Raw genomic sequence first — 20144 nt, forward strand, 5'->3', positions numbered from 1 at the left:
GCTGTAATACACAGTTTAAAGTCTAAAGAATATACAACTTAAATTCTTAATTGAATAAAGATTGTCCCTCAGCAGTAATCGGGATTCAAAACTGGCAATTTCTGGTGACAGCTCAAATGCTGGATATGCAAGGTTAAGCTTTATGAGCTCCACCTGGTGGTTTTACAAGGTGATTCCAGGTACTATTAACAATCTAATTTGCATACAGTCAATTGCAGTATGACACGAAATTGCGCGTTTTGATGCAACACCCGTTTACATTCTCTTACCTGCCACCTTTTTGAAAACAATCATCCTAGACTGTAATGTCCTATAGCCTTGACTGCTTACAAAAACCAAGGAAAATTAACAAATTCAGGTCCAAACAGGTTTAAATCCTTTGAAATCCTACCACCCTTTGGAAAACCCATTTACAAAGAACCTTATAGAACACAACCCATGGCTGAAAACATTTCAATTCAAAGAACATAACCCTCACAAGTATAAACATCAGATTTCAGAACACATTAAAATAAACTAAAGTAACTTTTCTTCCATATCTCCAGAAAAAAAACTCTAGTTTCAACTGATTATAGTACCATTAAACTCAACAAGTACCACAAACCTTCCCAAACCCACATTGCACAAATATTATCCCCCCCCCCCCCAAAAAAGCATAAAAAACACCCACCTTTCTCAGTCTTTCGGCTAACACAGCTGCAAGCCAAGACCTCCTACCCTTACAGGAACCAGAAACAGACTGACTACTAGACCCAAGGCTGCGTTTTTAAAACCCTCATCATTAACTCAGAAGTGTGGCTAATTCACCAGGAACCTACCACAACATGTCCTCAAAATGGTCAATTTGCAAAGCCCTATTGTTCATAATGTGACACACACCTGTTTCCAATGACTAAACAAGTATTAGCCAGCCCATCTACAGATCCAGCCATTCAAAATGCACCGGTGATAATGTGGGGGCTACTTAGAGGTTCAGGATCTGCTGGGTAACATTTTTTTTTTTTTTTTTTTTTTTTTACAAACACTTAGTTGTGGGACTGCACTACTTTGTGGAACATTTGGACAGTCTTTAGAAGACAGTCAAGTTTCAACTAAATATGTTACCTTTCCACCCATCACATACAAAAACCCTTCCCAAACTCACAGTACAAAAATATTCTAAACACCTTCAAAAACTTCAACTGTCAACAACTTCAACCTACAACCTTCTTCAAATTACCACCCAAACCCAACAAACATCAAAACCACTCACCTTCCATAGCAGTCTTTGGGCTAACACAGCTGCAAGCCAGGAGCTCCTACCCATCCAGGAGCCAGAAGCAGACTGACTACTAGTCTCCAAGGCTGTGTTATTAAACCCCTCATCATTAACTCAGAGGTGTGGCTAATTCATCAAGAACCTATCCCCACATGCCCTCAAAATGGTCAATTAGCAAAGCCCTATTGTTCATAATGCGACACACCTGATTCCGATGACTAAACAAGTATTAACCAGCCCATCTACAGATCCAGCCATTCAGAAGACGCAGGTGATAATGCAGGAGTACTTAAAAGGTTCAGCATCTGCTGGGTGCTGCAACTTTTTACAAACACTCAGTTGTGGGACTGCACTTCTTTGTGGAATATTTGGACAGTCACCAGAAAATGCCTGAGTTTAAATCCAAGTCAAAGGTAAGGAACAAATCTTTGCCAGTTATAGAAATTGAATTGTATACTGTGTATGACAGCATGTTAAATATCAAAGTACTTAAAAGTAAGTAGATAGAATAAAAACAAGATTGCTTAGTTGGATATATACAAATAGTTTATTATTATACTGTAGGGTGTGAACATAATGTGCCTCTTTCAGGTTTACATCGACAAAGAGAAAATCCAAATATATAATTTTATAGCAGAAAGTAAAAATAAAACATAATATATAAATAATGTACACAACAGTATTCCACCTTCTTCATACATCTTTTTAGGCATCAAAATCTTTAAATTGGTGAATTACAGTGGGATATACAAAAGTTTAAACATGCTGCTTCTAACACTATATAGTTTATATACATGTGAAATTATTTTTATCCTTTTCAAAGAATACATAGTAAATACCACTTGCTGTTATAAATAATGGCATTGAATTGATACCACTTGATTATATTAATATGGAATCACGTAACTAAGCAGCCAAAAATATCACAAATTGATGTTTTGGAAACATCTGGACTTTTAACTTTTAAAACTTTTTGTGTCCCTATAGAGGTAAAGGACAATAGATAATAACACTTTATTGGCCATATATATTTTTATGATATTAGGAATTTGTCTTTCCACATACCCCGTGTATGAGACACACATACAGGGAGAGAAGCTCAGGGTCAGACTGCAGGGTCAGCCATTTGTACAGCACCCCTGGAGCATTTGGGGTAAAGGGCCTCACTCAGGAGCCCAATGAAATAGGATTCCTGTGCCAGCTGTGGGATACAAACCAGCAACCTACCAGCCACTCTCAGATCCTTAGCCATAGAGCCACCACACCATGGAAAATGGGATTTCATGGCCCATGCAGGAATTGAACCCACAACCTTGAGCTCATTAATACCATACTCTAACCCATTGAGCTATCCAGCACCCGACAGCACACCTCATAATGTAGCGTGCTCTACCTGTTTTTCATTCCTAAAGATTTTTTTACTATCTAGTTATATAAAAATCTTAATATACTATACATATTTACTATTTCATGTTTTTAAAAAGTAGACTTTGTTTATTAGAAAAAAAAAACTTCAGCCCTAAGCAGGAATTGAACCCAGACCTCCCAGCCGGTGAGAGGACCACTCAGCTAAACCCACTGCACCAACAGAGCACGTGCAACCTCTGCTGAAACAGACAGGTCAAACTGTTCCAAAAGTAATCAGGACTGAATGAGTCACAAAATAAACATTTACAAAGAAAACAGACTAAAGTTATACAATCAGTGACATAAATCTTTAATATTTTGATCCATTAATGTGATTACTAATTTCTTTTACTACATATTTCCATTTCATAATCCCGAGAGGAAAGTGTGGTGGCTCTGTGGCTAAGGATCTGCACCTGTGGCTGGAAGGTTGCTGGTTCAAATCCCACAGCTTTTTCTCCATTGGGTCCCTAAGCAAGGCCAATTGCTCCAGGGGTGCTGTATAATGGCCCCAGACCTCTCTGTATCTCATGGACAGCAAGTTTGGGTTATGTGAAAAAGACAAATTCTTTTATAATGGTATATGGCTAGTAAATTAATCTTACCTCATTCGGTGGATTCTAAAAAGTACATGTATTTTACTGGAATAATGCAAGGATTCATAGAGAAGATTTATATGCTTTTTAAAAGAATCCATAATATTTTAATCTTAATAATGTTTTCAATATAACATAGTCAGAAAGAGCACATCAAAACTTAACCACATAAAGTGAGTCTTTGATGCATAAAATGTTTGTAAAGTGCAATCCTGTGTACTTTTTATTTAAGCTACCTCTATCAGTCTTAGACATTAAGTATAATGTTTATATTTCTAAATCAATATAATTTATGATGATATGATGTTCAAAGATTTATGCTCCTGTTATTTTTATGCTCAGCTACCAAAATTACCCTTTGGTTTTAAAATTCGATATTAAGATTCCATATTAACCAGGTTTAAACATGCACTTGAATGCCTACATCTGTATAAATATCTTGATCAAAAAACACAAAGAGGCTCAAAAGTGCAAACAATAATCATCAATGAATAGCTTCCCACATATGATTCAATCAGTCGCACTTTATTTAACCCCAAAATGAGAAATTCATTATCCATCTTCAAATGAATAGATGTATTATATGGAGTTTGTATAACTGTTGATTTAATTCAGCCAGCCATAATATACAGTTGTGAAGGTTTCACCCCTCACTGGACTTGGTACATTCTGAGGGGGAGGAGCCAGCCCAGCTCAGAGGATAAAAGAGCAGACTTCCTGTGCCTCTGTTTTCATTCAAGAGTCCAGGAGCTGAGGAGAGTGGTAAGTGGTGAGTACTATTTACTTATTTTTGTAAATCTTTTTTTCTAACAAAGTTTATTTTAGAAAAGGGGTACTTAGATTAAATACACTTGGCTCCTACTACAAACCTTTTGTTGAGCAAAGTATTTGTTATTTTATATTTATTAACCAAATCAACTACCTTTTTTGCAATAACCTACTCACACGTTAAAGTTTCTACTGACTTAATTGGTGGACACTTCCAAACAGGTCTATATAAATGAAGAGGAATTATTTCATAATGTGATAAATCATTAAAGGTTTTAAGAATAAAAAGTGTTAAAAACAAAACCACAAATTAAAGTGTCTCTTTAGCTAAACCATGCACTTACAATTCAAAACCTACAAAGTAGGGTTTTTATGGTTAACATGGTACTTGAAAAAACTGGGATATAATTAATGAAATAGATTATAATTGTAAAGGTCATTACACTCTGTACTGGACTGACCCAAATCACACTAACCTGGGATTGGAGAAAAAGACCCCTAAACTCTAGTAGAATACATTGAGCAGCTAAGCTACTGTACCAAAAGTAGAAGAGTAATAAATCAACAAAATCTTGATAACTACCAATCTCATATGGCATATATGAATACTGGAGTGGCATATTTTATAATAAACTCAGTATGTCACCATTGTGTTTTCATTAATGAAATGTAATTACATCTACAAGCAGTTGAACTTGAAGAGGCAGGATCTGGACAACCTGACCTTTTCACACTTTTTTGGGTTCTTCTAAAAATGAAGAAAAGGTAGCTTTAACTACCAACTCAAGTTTATGATGTGATAACTAATGTGAAACTTATTTATCCTATGAATGATGCATACCATTGCTTATTAAATGTCAATGTGCACATTCTTGCTTCTCTCCAAGCCATCATCATGGTTCCAAAGGACTCCTTCATGCAGGGCTCATGAAAATAAACACTCCTTACACATGGTACTTGTTACCAGTTTATTTTTCTACACATTACACTTTGTGGGACGACTGGAACAGAACCAGATTTGGGCTGCTCATGTAATTTTCTCTCCAGTTTGTGGCTGTCTCCGAGATGTGTTCTCTGCCACAGTCCAAGAACATGGAGGTAGGTTAATTGCATTCTGGCACAAGTAGATGAGGAAAGGAATGGCATTCCATCTGATCTTCATTGGTGCAGTGAGCAGTATGGTTAAACTACTGTAAATAGATTTATACTTCCTTGCTGGCAGAAATCATATAGTAACATCCACAACAGATCTATTGCAGAGACAGACCAAGCCCTCTATAAAAAAGACCTCACTAACCAAAAATCTAATTAGTTTAAAAGGATGAAAATTGTGTAACAATTACATTTGCTAGACTTTAAACCTAATGTATAAATAATTTTACTGCCACCACTGCTAGCAGTTGTCTCTGCCCTAAATGGCAACCTCTATACAACTCCATACAATTCTGAAAACTCCTTTCTTAAATCTATTATATTCTCTTGGTCTATTCTATAATGCAGTCTCAATCACTACAGTATGAAATGGATTCATCTTGGCATTACTTCCAGTAGACTTTTGTTCTTTTAAAGACATCAAATAATACATTAAGACATACAAATAGCTGCACCCAAATTCACTACACATACAGAAAACCTTGTATAATGGACAGTTTAAGTAAACTGATTTTGGGACATTTTCACATGGAAGGGAATGGAAGACTTAATTGGTGTAATTTCAGTTGCACTGGAACTGCTTGTTTACTCTTAAATAAGTGTATCCATTGTGACTAATGGGAGGCACTGTAGAGCGCATCAGTAAAATAAGTCAGCCACCCCAGATGGAAAAGTACCAGTATGACATTAGCAGCAACCACAAACAGTGGAAAAAATAAACCATAGTGCCAACATTACCTCCAGACTGGACTAACACTATTGAGCAGGGTGCATAAAGTAAAAAGCAAAACCTTACTACCCAAGATGCATGAGTTTGCCTACACATGGAGAAAGGCATAAAGGGACAAGCAAGGAGGAAATGAAACCTTACAAGGGTGCAATCCCCTCCAGGACTGTAGGAGTAAAAACTCCCTCTATAGGGGATGGTACTGCTAGTCACAGAGGGTGTCCAGTGTGCCTGTTACAACCCTAAGTTGTAACTTCTAGGATGGTTTTGGATGTTGGTGGGTTTCTGGTGAAAAACTTAGAAAGCATGACAAGTTTTGGTGCAAAAGATTTATTTAAAGTGACTGGTACATAAACAGGATAACATGGAACTAGAGCAGTGCCAAATAAAAGAAAAACAAAAATGAGGCTGGCTAATAGTGAGAACGCCAACCAAACAAAAACCCAAAACACTCAGGTCTTTGGCATCTGAAACCCTGGCTAACCTTAACTACCCCCAGCCAGCCATATAAAACAAAGGCACTTGCCCATCCTAAACTAGTGTTTCTAATACAAAGACCAATGTACCCGACAACTTCAACTACGTTCACTTCAATACACTAGGGAACTACAACCAAAAGCAAAAAACAAAAGATGACAAAACATACTACAAAAGAACACAAAGGTTGATAACATGTTAGGACAAGGTAATTGCAAAAAAGTTCACACAAAAAAAAAATGAAGCCAAAGCTAGACAAAAAAAACCCCAAAGTAAAACATGAGAACTGAAGAAAACCAAAGCCGAACCAATCACAACCAACGACACCTTCATTCTAAAAACCTCTACATTACAAAGAAAATAAAGTACATTTTCATTTCTACACAACTGAACAAGGCACAAACCACCCAGGGGCAAAATCTAATAACTTTCATAAACCCAAACCATTAAAGTTTTGTGCTTTACATTGTCAATGCCCAAAAATATATACCAAAGCTTAGATGCCTAAAGAATGCTAATAAACATCCTCTACTTACATCAAATGTACCCAAAAAGTAGGACCTGAACCTCCCCAGTAGTAAAAAAAAAAAAAAAAACCAATTGTTAAACCAATCAATTAGGGAGCAAAATGTCCAAATAAAAACTACATGAAAAAGCAGATCCAGTGGCACAATGTACTTAATATAATTAACAGCAACTTATGTTGATGGTGGTGGTACAAGAAAAAAAATTGGTACTTTTTTATTAACATCCCATACAGACAAAAAGACATTCAATAGACGACAACATTCTCTGGCAAAGTATTTACAAAGCCACAACACAAAACAAAAATCCTCTCCCATGACAAGAGCTTTCTGTGCAGGTACCAAAAAAAGAGCCACACTCTGGTAAACTTTTCCTAAATGAGTGGATGGGATTAGTTTTCCTTTTATTCATCCCTACTCAATAGGTTTAATTCACTTTTACTCTACAGCCAAGGCAAGATTTATCTACATGTGTGCACCCATGCAAATAAATCATTGCTTGACCTTAGCCTCTCAAACTTTTCAAAATGGCTAAGAATGTGCAAAGTAGCTACCAAGTTACAAAACTTGGAACTCTTTCTCTGTTTCTGCACCAAAAGTCACTGTCTCCTCCCTGCCAGGTGGCTCAGGTGCTGGAGTTACAAGCCAAGGTCCTAACAGCCATTACAAGGCTGGTGTGCAGAGATTCACTCAGAGCTTCACAGCTCCTGTTGGACCATCAACAGCACCTGAACCTCTTTCCAGCCCACAATTAACCCAAAAAAGACCCCCCCCCTCATTTTTTTGCCTGTCATTAGAAACTTCTACAGCAGCTTTAATGATCCTCCGATGTGCCCATTGGCTTCTGGGATGGGAACAGATTCATCAAGATCTTTGCAGACAGAACCCACTATCCAGTCTCCTGCATCTGGGCTCCAGTCCTGGTGAAGGTCTTCTTGGCAGCAAAGGCCTGGTCATCCCCCTGACAGCAAAGAACCTGAAAAAAAAAAAAACTAGACCGAGTCCTCTGCACTAGTCAGAAATAGTCCAGCCTACATTTCCACTTCAAACACCCAGTTTGACCTTAACTACTATAAATGTTCAGTACCACCTTTTCAGGACAAACCAACAAAACCACCCTAAAATGTGATAAAGCAAAAACAGAGTGCAGAACTCAAGTCCATTTCTAATACCTTGTTTAAAGCATTTAACATTCCCACACAAGTTCCCAAAAACAGCCAGTTAAACCTCTCCCTTCCCTCAACCTTGAGGAACTAAATTGTTCTTGAATACTTACCAAGGACATAAATCCACTTGGTTCTCCTCCTAGGTGTGCTAGCTTAAGACAAGACAATTAAAACGGTTAACATTCTCAAAAATGCAATTCCTCATTAAAAATGCAGGGTTTCAGATTCCTCCACATTCCTCTGATAACAGGATCTTTCATGTTCATTTAATGTGTAAATAAGTTTAGGCAAGAAAAAAAGTTGTTTGTACTATACAACTCCCATGCACATGCCAACAGCTGCCTAACCAATATACTCAATTATCTAACTTGACATGCAATCTCCACAACTGTACCTAAACAAAATCAACATATACCCAAAGTACTCAAATGAACCCCCCCCCCCCCAAGTACCCAGTGTACTCAAAATGAGAACTTGTCTCACTCACCTGACTGGATCCTCTGATGCTGCCTTTAACTTGCAGTCTTCAGACAAGCACACCACTCTAGCAGACCTTCACTGAAAGACCCCAGAGACCAGCCCCATCTGTGCTCCACTCCTGGGCGATGAAAGGACCTCCCTCTGAAGCCCAAGCTTGCTCATCTCCTCTAGCAGCATAGAGCCTGAAATGAAGAGAAGGATTCAGACCAGGTCCTCTGCACTTAGAAACAGTCAAGCCAGCATTTCCACTCCCAACATGAACACAATGCAGCACCTGTCCAGGACAAACCAACAAGAAAACACCCAGCAGAGAGCCAAGAAAAACCCCCTAGTCAAGGGTTCTTGGCACAGGATCCAGTGCAGTTCCTCCCCTGGGAGAAGAGCAGGTCCTGTGCCAACACCCATCAAGAGAACCTGGCTGACATGTGGTCTCCACAGAGCTGTAACCAGCAAGAAATCAAACTGAAGTTAGCAGCTGGTGTGCCAAGTCACCATTGTACTGCTCGGTATTTAAGTGATTTATTTACATGTGTGCACCCATGAAATAAAGTCACATACAAAAGCACTGATTCCATCTTTTAGAGCCAGAATGACAGCCAGTCAAGTGCACATTAGTATACAAATACCTCAACCAAGCAGGGAGGAAAAATTACCCAGAAGAAAGTCAAAGAAAAACTACACCACTATGACTCTAGATGTTTAGCACATTAAAGCATAATGTGCTCTGCCAGAAGATAAACAAGAGCTTAACCAAACCAAAAGGAGCTTTTTACAAAACCATTACAAGCAAGGACAAAATTAAGTGTTTATATGTGTCCTTGCTCTCCACCAAGACAGCTATGGGAAAACTGCATCCTGTGGAAAAAAAAAAAAAAAAAGAATCAGACCCCCCCCCCCCCACAGTCATTTACATCGAAGCCAAAAAGATAAGGATAACCGATTAAGCAGAACATGATCTATACTTAAAATGCAAGATGGGTTAGGAGTAAACTAATCAGGCAGTGAGATAATTGGATTACTCAGTTTACTCCACTTCTGGTGATGAGAGGTCATCCATCTGGGAGCAAAAGCCTGGTCAACCCTTCCGGCTGCAGATAACCTAGTAGACAGATTCTGTTATGATCCTCTGCACTTAGAAACAGTAAGAACAATTACTCCCAGCTCCAGTTTTGTACTAAACGTCCAAAATGTTTGTTGTAGCATCTGTCCAAGATAAAACAGGAAAAACACCCTGCAGAGAGTGAAGAGAAAATCCCCAGTCAAGGGCTCTTGCCACAGGGGAGGGATCCAGTGCAGTTCCTCCCCTGTGAGGAGAGCAGTTCCTGTGCCAACACATCGCGAGTACCTGGCTGATATGCTGTAACCAGCAAGGAGTCTACGGAGGAGGCTGTTGGTGTGCCAAATCACTATTGTACTGCTGTGCATCAAAACCAATTTACATGTGTGCACCCATGAAATAAATCCGATGCAAAGCAGTAATTGCCTTACAGAGCCAGTCAAGTGCACATTAGTATACAAATGCCTCAACCAAACAGGGAGGAAAAATTACCCAGAAGAAAGCCCAAAAAAGCTTCACCTCTAGAAACAGTTCAGCATGTTAAAGCGTGACGTTATACACCAGAAGAGATCCAAGAGCTTAACATGTAGCCTACACCAGAAGAAACTTTTCAGCTTCAGTAAACAGTTCTAACAAGCAAATACTAAAAGGTTATATAGCATCAAGTTTGAAATGGATAAGGTTAGACCGGAAAAGAGTGAAACTCACCTCTGCTCCAGGGACATGTCCTCTATTACACCACCCTTGCACCTGCTCCAAGATCCATGTGCATCCAGGAATTTCAAGGACTGCTTGCAGCACCTCTTCACTTTCTACTGTTCAAACCACAGACTTCATTGCTTACCAATGGGCATCAACCAGTCACACAGCTGGTATCCAGTGAGCTTCCTCTGAGCAGGGTTCTCCAAGCCTGTCACTGCACTGTGCCTTCAGCTGGCCAGGAACTGCAGAGCACTGATTGAACTATAATCAAATGCACAGATCTGCATCACTGCTGACCCATCTCAGGAAAAAAAGCTACACTTGCACCTCCTCTACTTACCTTCAAACCCACCTATACCTAGGCCTCAAGAGTGCACCGATTAGAGTGAGAGCAAATAACATATCCACACCGAAGATGAGGGTTACAGCCCAAGCACGTCGTCAGGCAGTAGGATGATTGGTTTACCCACCACTCTTTCCACCTTATTCAGAGGCTCGGGACTTTCTGTAGATGAGAACTTGAAGCAGGTGGATCACCTCACCTTACTCAGGACAAAGCTAGCCTCCTCTCTTCTGAGCTGGACCATCATGCAGCATGGCATCATGGACACAGACACCATTAACATGGACAGTTCTGGATCTTGTTGCAATACTCCAGGACAGTTCTCACCCTGGACTTAGATGCTGTTGCTTCACTTCCTTGAGATTAGCTTGGATACTGGCTGAAACCAGAAATGAAAACTAGTCAAATCGGTTGCAAAAGCAAAAAAGTAGAAAATTTGAGACACCCAATTAAAAACCTCTAGCTTAACCAACTGAGCCTTATAACCAAGATACATGATTGTTACCAAATCCATTTAAAGTAGTTCACCACGTAGATGTGCTGCACATTCAAGCACAACTTACCCATCATTAAAATCCAACCACCACTACCGAAAAACAGAACTGATTATGCAAAGCTGCATATCCAAATAAAATAGTAATTGAAATTCAATCTTTTTAAAGAGACCCTAAAAATGCATACCTAGTGCAGCAGAATTTTTGCCTTAAACTCAATTTGAGACGAGCCACTTCTGATTTTGCAAAAGTAACAAAAATTCAAAAACAGCAAGGATCCACAGCAGTATGAGATCAAAACACTATCCATCTTCAGTACCAAACCGCTACAGCCTTAACCAAGGTGAAAAGGCTTTAGAGCTTAAACAAATTAAACAATTGAAACAAGAGTACATAGTACTCGAAACTGATTGATAGGGCACCATGTGGATTGAGGTCTTTGAGCTGCATCACACATTTGACCATCATGGAGAGAATACTTTGAACACATACCGATTAACCCATGGTCAAACTAAGCCTCATATTCCTCAATGACTAGAAACACCTTTAAAAAAAGCTTTCTAGAAGATCAGCAGAACCACTTAACCAAGTTTCGTAGCCAGTTTTACACCAATAACAGGTTTGTGCTCATGGTTAAAGTACACATCCAGTATAAGAAAGTCCAACAGTCTTCATGTAGCTCTCTCCCTCACAAGGCACAGTACACAACCACTTCTAATCAGCTGGAAACTCACTCCCCTTTGTGCACTAAACCTCTGACAGGACTGTGCTGGACATTCACAGAATAGTCTCACTGGGTAATCAGGAAGACACCATACTCTTAGTTCCCCCTTTAATTTACTTAATTCACTTCTAAAATTTCAATGTAAGATTTAGTTACATGTGTGCACCCATGAAATAAATCTTACATACTGACAATTCTCTAATTTCCCAGTCATACCATAAACAATTTTGCCAAATCCTCCCCAGTGCTTGCACAACACTTTCAGTATTTGACTTCCATCCCCTGATTAACCAGTACTTATGCTACAGTGACACTTTATCATTAAGGCTAAAAAAAAAAACAAAGAACCCCAGCAGCTCCAGGCTACGTCAGAGTCCCCTCTTACCTGGAACAAAGTCAACTTTGGCTCAATCAGCCAGGTGGCTCAGCTGCTCCTGGGAACAACCATCAAAAGGCTGATGTGTAGAGCACCAGTCGGAAAAGAAAGCTGCTCAAGTGGTGTCAAGCCCACAGCTGCCCCACACAACCTCCCCAATCTACTCTTGAGTGGTAAGGAACTCACTGATCTGACTGGGTCTCAGACATGGTATTTCACTGTTTGAAAACATCTCCAATGAGTCTCGAAGAGGAGGAGCCTGCTGGTGCTACAACTGCTTAAGCAAGAAACATCAAAACAAAAGCCTACAATAAAGAAACCCACAGTTCAACAGGAAGCTAAACTTGCCCAGTGAATCCCAAAACTAAGCCTAGTACAAAAGTGAAAAGGTATTGCATTTGGAATTTGCTAGCAAGACACTCACACCTGACTCCATATAAAGATGCTTTCAATAAAACACTATAGTTTGATATTTCAGTCATCTTTGATTTGGGAAAGTGTAGAGAACCAGTCACAAGGTGCAAAATGCCAAAACTCACCAATGATTAGACAATGTTCTGCACAACCTTCCCACGTGTTTAATACTCACAGAACACTCCCGATATCCTTTCGGACAGCCAATACTATTCAATGGAAGCGTCCATCAGCACTCTTTGCATTCAGGTGGACAGGGACTGGGGAGCACAAATCACAGCATTCCACCCCAAATCACAGAAACATTCCAGAGACCAAGACACTCTTCTCTTGAGACTAGGAGCATCTTGTCTTCAACCACTGCCACGTGCACCAACTGTAAAAGAAACAGAACTAACCACTCCCATCCTCCACACAGAGGGGACCAGGTTGTGCTGTGTAGGCTGCTCCCAACTTTAAAAGCTCTCCTCACACTGACCTGAATCTCTCCTTTGCTTACCTTCAGCTCACATTGTTCACTCGGCACAGCCCAAGTTCACCAGCAGTAATGCTTCCTACTCCCCCGTTCTCAGTCTGACAGCTGTCACCTGCTCATTGGAATACACAGTGTAAAAAAAGTATTTCAACATCACTTTCTTGCATCACAACACTGGCTTGAATACTGAAGATGCCCAACAGATTGCTACAGTTAAAATTAGTTGCAAAATCAAAGATTCTCAAAATATTCAATTTTCCATGCAGTAAACTAAAGAATGCTTGGCTTTCAGATTTCAGGCTTTCATACAACAGTCTACACAATTGTACGTGAACCCAGGTATATGTACTGTACCCAATGAAAATGTTCCACATGTAGCTAGTGTACACATTGTAGTCAAACCTGAATCCTATGAAGTTATCAATGACATTCAGACTTGGAACAAGCTCCCCACTCCTCCAGTAGACCTTCATAGAAAGAGACCGGCCCCATCTGCGCTCCACTCCTGGTGATGAAAGGTCTTCCCTCAGGAGCACAAGCCTTCTCATCCCTACTGGCAGCAGAGAGCTTGAAATGGAGAGAAGGATTTAACCCAAGTCCTCTTCCTTTCTTAGAAACAGTCAAGTCCACATTTTCACTACCAACAGGGTCCAAGTCAAACCAACAGGACAACACCCTGCAGAAAACAAAGGAAACCCCCCAGTCCACTGTCGTGCCACAGGGGAGCAAGTGCAGTTCCTGTGCAAACACCCATCAAGAGAACCTGGCTGACATGCCGTCTCCTCAGAGTTGTAACCAGTAAGGAGTCCGATTCATCAGGTCACAATTGAACCAAAGTGATTTATTTACATGTGTGCACCCATGAAATAAATCACATACAAAGCACTAATTTAGTCTTTGAGAGCCAGAATGACAGCCAGTCAAGTGCACGTCAGTGCCTCACCCAATCAAGGAGCAAACATCACCCAAAAGAGACAAGACAAATCCAAAATTACACCTCATTTCCAAGTGGATAGCATGTTGCAATGAGGTTCATGAGTTTAACACTAAGCCTACACCAAAAGTACCTTTTCCTCCATTGTAAAATTCTTACAAGTGAGGGGGTTGTTTGATCAATTTGGACTAAGCAACATGAAAGATATCCGAAAGAGAAGCTCACTCACCAATACTAAATGGTTAGAGCATCAAATTTGGTTTGGATTAGGGAAGACAGGAGAAGAGTGAACTCACCTCTGCTCTGGGTAGTGCAACTGTTCCAAGATACATGGGCATCCAGGAAATGTAAGGACAGCTTGCAGCATGTCTTCGCTCTCCCGTTTTAAAGTTCTGCACTTTATACTCACGGTAGGGCATCAACAGGTCACGCAGCTAGCATCTTTTCGGCCAGCCAGTGAGCTTCCTCGAAACAGGATTCTCCAGGCCTTTCACTCCACACTGTGCATACAGCTGGCCAGGGACCGGGAAGCACATCACTGCTGACCAAATGCACAAAAAGTTTGACTTGCAACTCACCTTTACCTTGGCCACATGGGTGCACTGATTGGGTTAGGATCAATGATCAGGTCAGCATTGAAGGTGCAGGTTATAGGTTAGGGTCAGGAATTTCAGGCAGTGGGATGATTGGTTTACAGTCTGTGAGTCCTAACAATTTAAGCCGATAAAAAAAAAAAATTGAGCAGATGCATCAACTCAGCTTTATCCATACAATTAGTTAATTCACCACATAAAAGGATCAATGATCACTAAAACAAAACACTATTTTCATCCAATAAAGCTCAGGGCTACAGTAAATCTGATTACACTGGCTTGCCAAAAAAAAAAATCTAGAAAAATTAAAACCTCAAAAGAAGCTATTACTCTTACCTACCACAGTAATACTAACATTTTAAAAGTAAAAAACCACCACAAATCACAGGAGCGTCTTCACCTGCTGCAGCTGGGAACACACTGGCTCCAGGGCTGCCTTATAAAACTCCTCAGGGCGATTAACAGGAGCCAATCCCAACCTGTGCTCAGTGTCCCACCTCCACTGTTTCCAATTCAACACAACTGCTTCCAATGACTAAACTAGCACTTACCACCTCATCTGTTAATCAGATGAGATTTGGATAATTAATGGACTACAATCAACCATAGAGAACTTTCCCACCACTATTAATCCATTAGTTATCTCAAACTAAAAAGGAAATTAACCTTTATTTAAAGTAAGACAAGACTGGAGGAACAAAATTACTTAACCATGTGTTCAGCTTGGGAAGACTAGAGAAGTATGATATCTGAAATATACTTGAAGTAAAGCAGAAATATTAACCAGTACAGACAATTCTTTCCATATGACTTAATTACATGCAGCACTTTATGGTCCCAGGAACTAGCATGGAAACTGCTGAGCAAGAGACTTTAAGGCAGAGGTCTTAAGTCTGAAAAATTCCTTATCTGGAGCAAGCACAGCACTACCCATTGATTCAAACCAGTTTTAAACTGATACAATGCATGTAAAACCAAAAGATTCAAGCAGGAGGTGTCCATTCGCCTTAAGCTCACATCTTCTACCACTATATGGGTACAGAGTAACAGATTCCACTCTTAGACTCCATCACAGATAAGTACAATTGACACATCTGCATGTTGTCACACCAAGTCCTTCTGGACCCAAGGCCTGCTCATCCCTTCTGACAGCAGAGATCCTGAAATGGAGAGAAGGATTTAGTCCAAGTCCTCGGCACTTTTCAGAAATACTAAGGAAGCTCAACCCCAAATCCAGGATCGCTCTGAACTTGCAAAGTGTTCAGTATAGCACCTGCTCAGGACAAGCTAACAGGGAAACAATGTAGAGAGCAGAGAAAACCCCCCAGTCCAGGGCTCTTTAAACAAGGAAAAGATCCAGTGCAGTTCCTCTCCCTTGAAGAGAGCAGTTCCTGTGCCGACACCCATCAAGAGAACCTGGCTGACATGCCATCTCCTCAGAGCCTCAACCAGTAAGGAGTCTGCAGTGTGCCAAGTCACGGTTGTACTGCAGTGTATCCAATGTGATTTACTTACATGTGTGCACCCATGAAATAAAATCCCATACAATGCAGTAATTCAGTCTTTGAGTCAGAATGGCAGCCAGTTCAGTGCATGACGGTGTAGGAGAGCTTCAACCAAGCAGGGAACAAACCCAGAAAGAAAGCCAAAAAGGTTTAACACATTAAAAACCATGTCATTTGCCACCAGAAGATATCCAAGAGGGGGGGTTGGGTGAGTGAAACCCACCTTGTCTCCAGGCACAGTGTCTTTCTAGACACTACCCTTCCATCTCCTCCAAGATCCATGGGCATCCAGGAAACTTGAGGACAGCTTACACCTCTTCACTTTCCCCACTGTTCAAAGCAGAGGACTTCCATACTCACAAATGGACAACAGGTCACAAAGCTGGTATCCTTTTAGCCAGCCAGTGAGCTCCCTCTGAACAGGATTCACCAATCTTGTTTCTCCACACTGTGGATTAATCTTGCCAGGGATTGGGAAACACTGATCATTGTACTAAAATCAATTAACAATCCACACCAAAAGATCTTGACCTACACCTCCCCTCTACGTACCTTCAAACTCACCTTTACCTTGGCCACAAGAGTGCACTTGAGTTAAGAGCAATAATTGGATCAGCATTAAAGACTCTGGCTGACTGGATTACTGACCAGTATTTTCTGCAAACTGCCCATCACAGAGCAGCCAAGGTCAGGGATTCAGGCAATAGTTGAAATAGACACAGCCTTCTGCTTCCTCAACATTCTTCCTTTGACACGGCAGACGTCCAGGGAAACTGGATCCTTTTGCAATATTCACTAATGGTTGTCAACAGCTCACTAGAATAAACATGTAGCACCAAACAACAACAAAAACAACAATGAATCAAATTCAGTGCATCCAACTCAACTCCACCCCAATCCTGATGGATCACGGATCCTAACCCTCAATGCTGGATCCTTACTGGCTGAAAGAAAAAAAAAACAAATCTTTGTCCTGCTCACCCAGGACATAGATGCCCTTGCTTCTCTTCCTTGACATTAGCTTGCAAGCTTCTGAGGCAAGAGATTAGAATTCTTCAACTTGCTTCCCCGTGCCACACAAATACTCAGATCTTTAGGTCAATTTACAGAAGACTAACATTCCTAAAGTAAAGGGGAAAAATAGTTAATGGAAGATATTTTTCCCCATCTGGACATAGGGTACATACAAGTACATCTAATGCACACCTAAATAAAACTACCAGTACTTCTACATAAAAACAGTAACAAGTTTACAGTACAGAGAATTGACAGACATTTCAAAGTTGTATACCCAAACAAATAGTGGTGGACAATGCTTTAAGAAAATGCCTCAACACACAACGAAAGAGGTGCAGTAAGTTTGCATTTACTACAAAAAGAGCAGAAAGTCCCCCCCCACCTCCGAAAAAATAATTAGGTTCCACAGCAGTACAAAACCAAAAACACTAACCATCTTCAGTACCAACAGCAGCAGCCTTGACTGGAGTTCCATAAGAGGGGAACGGTTTGAGTTTTAACACTTAAAGTTGATTTCAGCCTTCCAGCTACAGCATGCTCTATACCATTAGGGAGATTACAGCTTGTACATATGCAGAACAAGCCATTGGTAAAACTAAACTTAACATTCCCTAATCAAGTCATTCAAGTGTTCTAAGAGGTGTAAAAATAGAAATAGTTTACTACCATAGTATCTTGTATGGTCACAGGTCAATACACAGGAGCCAAGGGAAAAATATGCAGTATAAAACCAGTTTAAACAGGAGCACAAACAATGAAGTCCTCCAGCACAAGTAAGTTTCCATACTGCTCTCTCTCCCTTCTCACAAGAGAATGCATACCACTTCAATCACCTAGAAACTCATACCTCCCCTTTCTGCACTAAACCTCTGACAGCATGGCTTTTAGTGCAGATAATGGGGAAAAATACAGCCTCACTGGGCTAAATCAGGAAGTCCACCTTACACTAGACTGGAGCATAGGTTTCCCCATTTTTTAATTTAATTCAATTCAGAATTTCAGTCAATGTTAGATTTATTTACATGTGTGCACCCATGAAATAAATCTCTCATACTGTGAATCTCTATTTTTCACTGGTACCCTTAGCAAAATAATTTAGCCAGATCTTTCCCTGTGCTTGCACAACACTTTCAGTATTGGACTTCCATTCCTAATTTACCACTTCATTTAAGTTAGAAAACAAAGAACCCCAGCAACTACAACTAAACAAAGGCTGTAAAATCAGGGACCCCTCCTGCCTGGAACAGTCAGTTATAGCTCAACCAGCCAGGTGGCTCAGGTGCTCCTAGAAACAGCCACCCCAAGGCTGGTGTGCAGAGTGGCAGTCAGAACAGAAAGCCACTCCTACCTTTGAAGGAGGATCAAGCAATGTCAAGCCCAGAGCTGCCCCACACACAGTCACCCCAGTCTCTACTCCTGGGTGGTAGAGAACTCACTGAGCAGCTCTGACAGGGTCCCCTAACAGCTGTTGTCTTGGTTTAGTAACTAAGAACTCCTCAAGCAGATCTTCACTGAAGAGAAACCACCCAGTCTACAGTGTACCACATCTGCACATTCCTGGCAAATAAAGGTCATCCCTCTAGGAGCAAAGGCCTGGTCAACCCTTCCAACAGCAGAACCTGAAGTAGAGATTTAGATTTGATCCTCTTCACTTTGAAACGGTAAGAATTTTTACTCCCAGTACCAGTTTAGTACTATACATGTACAGTATATACAGTATATAGTACAGCACCCAGAAGATAAGAAAACCTACACCTCAAATTAAACCAACACTCAAACATGATAGAAAAGTCACCAGAAGTCTTCCAAAACTAACACTAAGCCAATTCTTAAGGGTAAAAATAAATGCATAAAAAAAACAGGATACAAGAGTGAAACTCACCTCCTCCTAGACACTACCTTTACAACTGCTCAAGATCCATGGGCATCCAGAATATTCAAGGATTGCTTGCAGCACCTCTTCACCTTCCACTATTAAAACCACAAGACTTCAATATGCACAGGTGGGCATCAACAGGTCACACAGTGGGTATCCTTTTAGCCAGCCAGTGAGCTTCCTCTGAACAATTCTCCAAGCGGTGTCTCCATACTGTGCATTGAGATGGCCAGGGATTGAGAAGCTCCGAGTACCGCAGTGTAGTTTAACTCACAGACAATCAGAACTACTGCTGAACAGCCTTATAAAAAGCTGGTCTGTGCAGTTTCCACACACCGTTCCAACAAAATCTCATCTGGAAACTCCACCAGCATCCTCTCTCAAGTGAATGTGCTCATTGTCACCATCTGCCTCTCAGAACAGCACCTGAAGGAGACAAGGGCAGCAAAACACTGATGGCCACCCCACTGCCACAGAGAGGGGACCGGAACAAGTGCCATACAGACTTCTCCCAGCCTTAAGAGCTCACCCTGCACTGACCTGCATCTCCAGTTTTCTACAGTTCAGCAGAGACTGGAACATCAGCATGTTGGACAGAGAAGGGTCTTCCCTGATGTCCCAGTGAAACTGTCAAGTCAGGATATAAAGCCTTTCCTGTTGCCAGTTTGAGCTCTAGAGAAGAGATCACAGTATTTACCAACAAGAGTTTCATACACCAAAACAAAATGTATAAGTGTTGGGGAAAACTAAAAATTGTCTAAACCAAAAGCAAATAGAGACTTCACACTAATCTTAACTTCACTCCATACTCTCAAGTATTGACACTTCTTAAAGTTTTTAAAAACACATCTTTGCAAAAGCTTTACAATTCTTCAACAACTCCTGGTTAAAAAAAGCATAGCAAAATAATTTACCTTATATAATATGACATTAAAAACTAACAACCACCACTCTAATAACATAAAGCCTCTCTTTTACCTACTGTAGTAAGAGACAAAGAGAGCCAGACACCCACCCTCCTGGGCTGCCTTGTTATAAGCCTCATGATGACCTCACGGCTGTAGCTAATTCACCAGGGG

The 20144-nt window shown here is 40.5% G+C and overlaps 1 long non-coding RNA gene across 13 annotated transcripts; it reads right to left on the bottom strand.

The window, feature by feature from the left end:
* Positions 1-6169: 6169 nt before the first annotated feature.
* LOC138225572 (uncharacterized) lies at positions 6170-20082 on the bottom strand. 13 transcript variants are annotated; one of them, XR_011184018.1, is made up of 11 exons: positions 19980-20082; positions 19606-19737; positions 19072-19491; positions 17154-17294; positions 13543-16988; positions 12261-13252; positions 10857-11036; positions 10321-10575; positions 9575-9654; positions 8563-8737; positions 6170-8227 (listed from the first exon to the last, which is right to left on the bottom strand). It is a non-coding gene; the product is annotated as an uncharacterized lncRNA (long non-coding RNA). The 13 variants fall into 13 exon arrangements; XR_011184011.1 differs by having other exon boundaries at positions 6171-8227; positions 10321-11036; positions 13543-15827; positions 16183-16988; positions 19980-20081; XR_011184010.1 differs by having other exon boundaries at positions 6171-8227; positions 10321-11036; positions 12261-13041; positions 13165-13252; positions 19980-20081.
* Positions 20083-20144: the final 62 nt, after the last annotated feature.

The sequence above is a fragment of the Lepisosteus oculatus genome, chromosome 29 (genome assembly GCF_040954835.1).
Source record: "Lepisosteus oculatus isolate fLepOcu1 chromosome 29, fLepOcu1.hap2, whole genome shotgun sequence".
Lineage (NCBI taxonomy): Eukaryota > Metazoa > Chordata > Actinopteri > Semionotiformes > Lepisosteidae > Lepisosteus > Lepisosteus oculatus.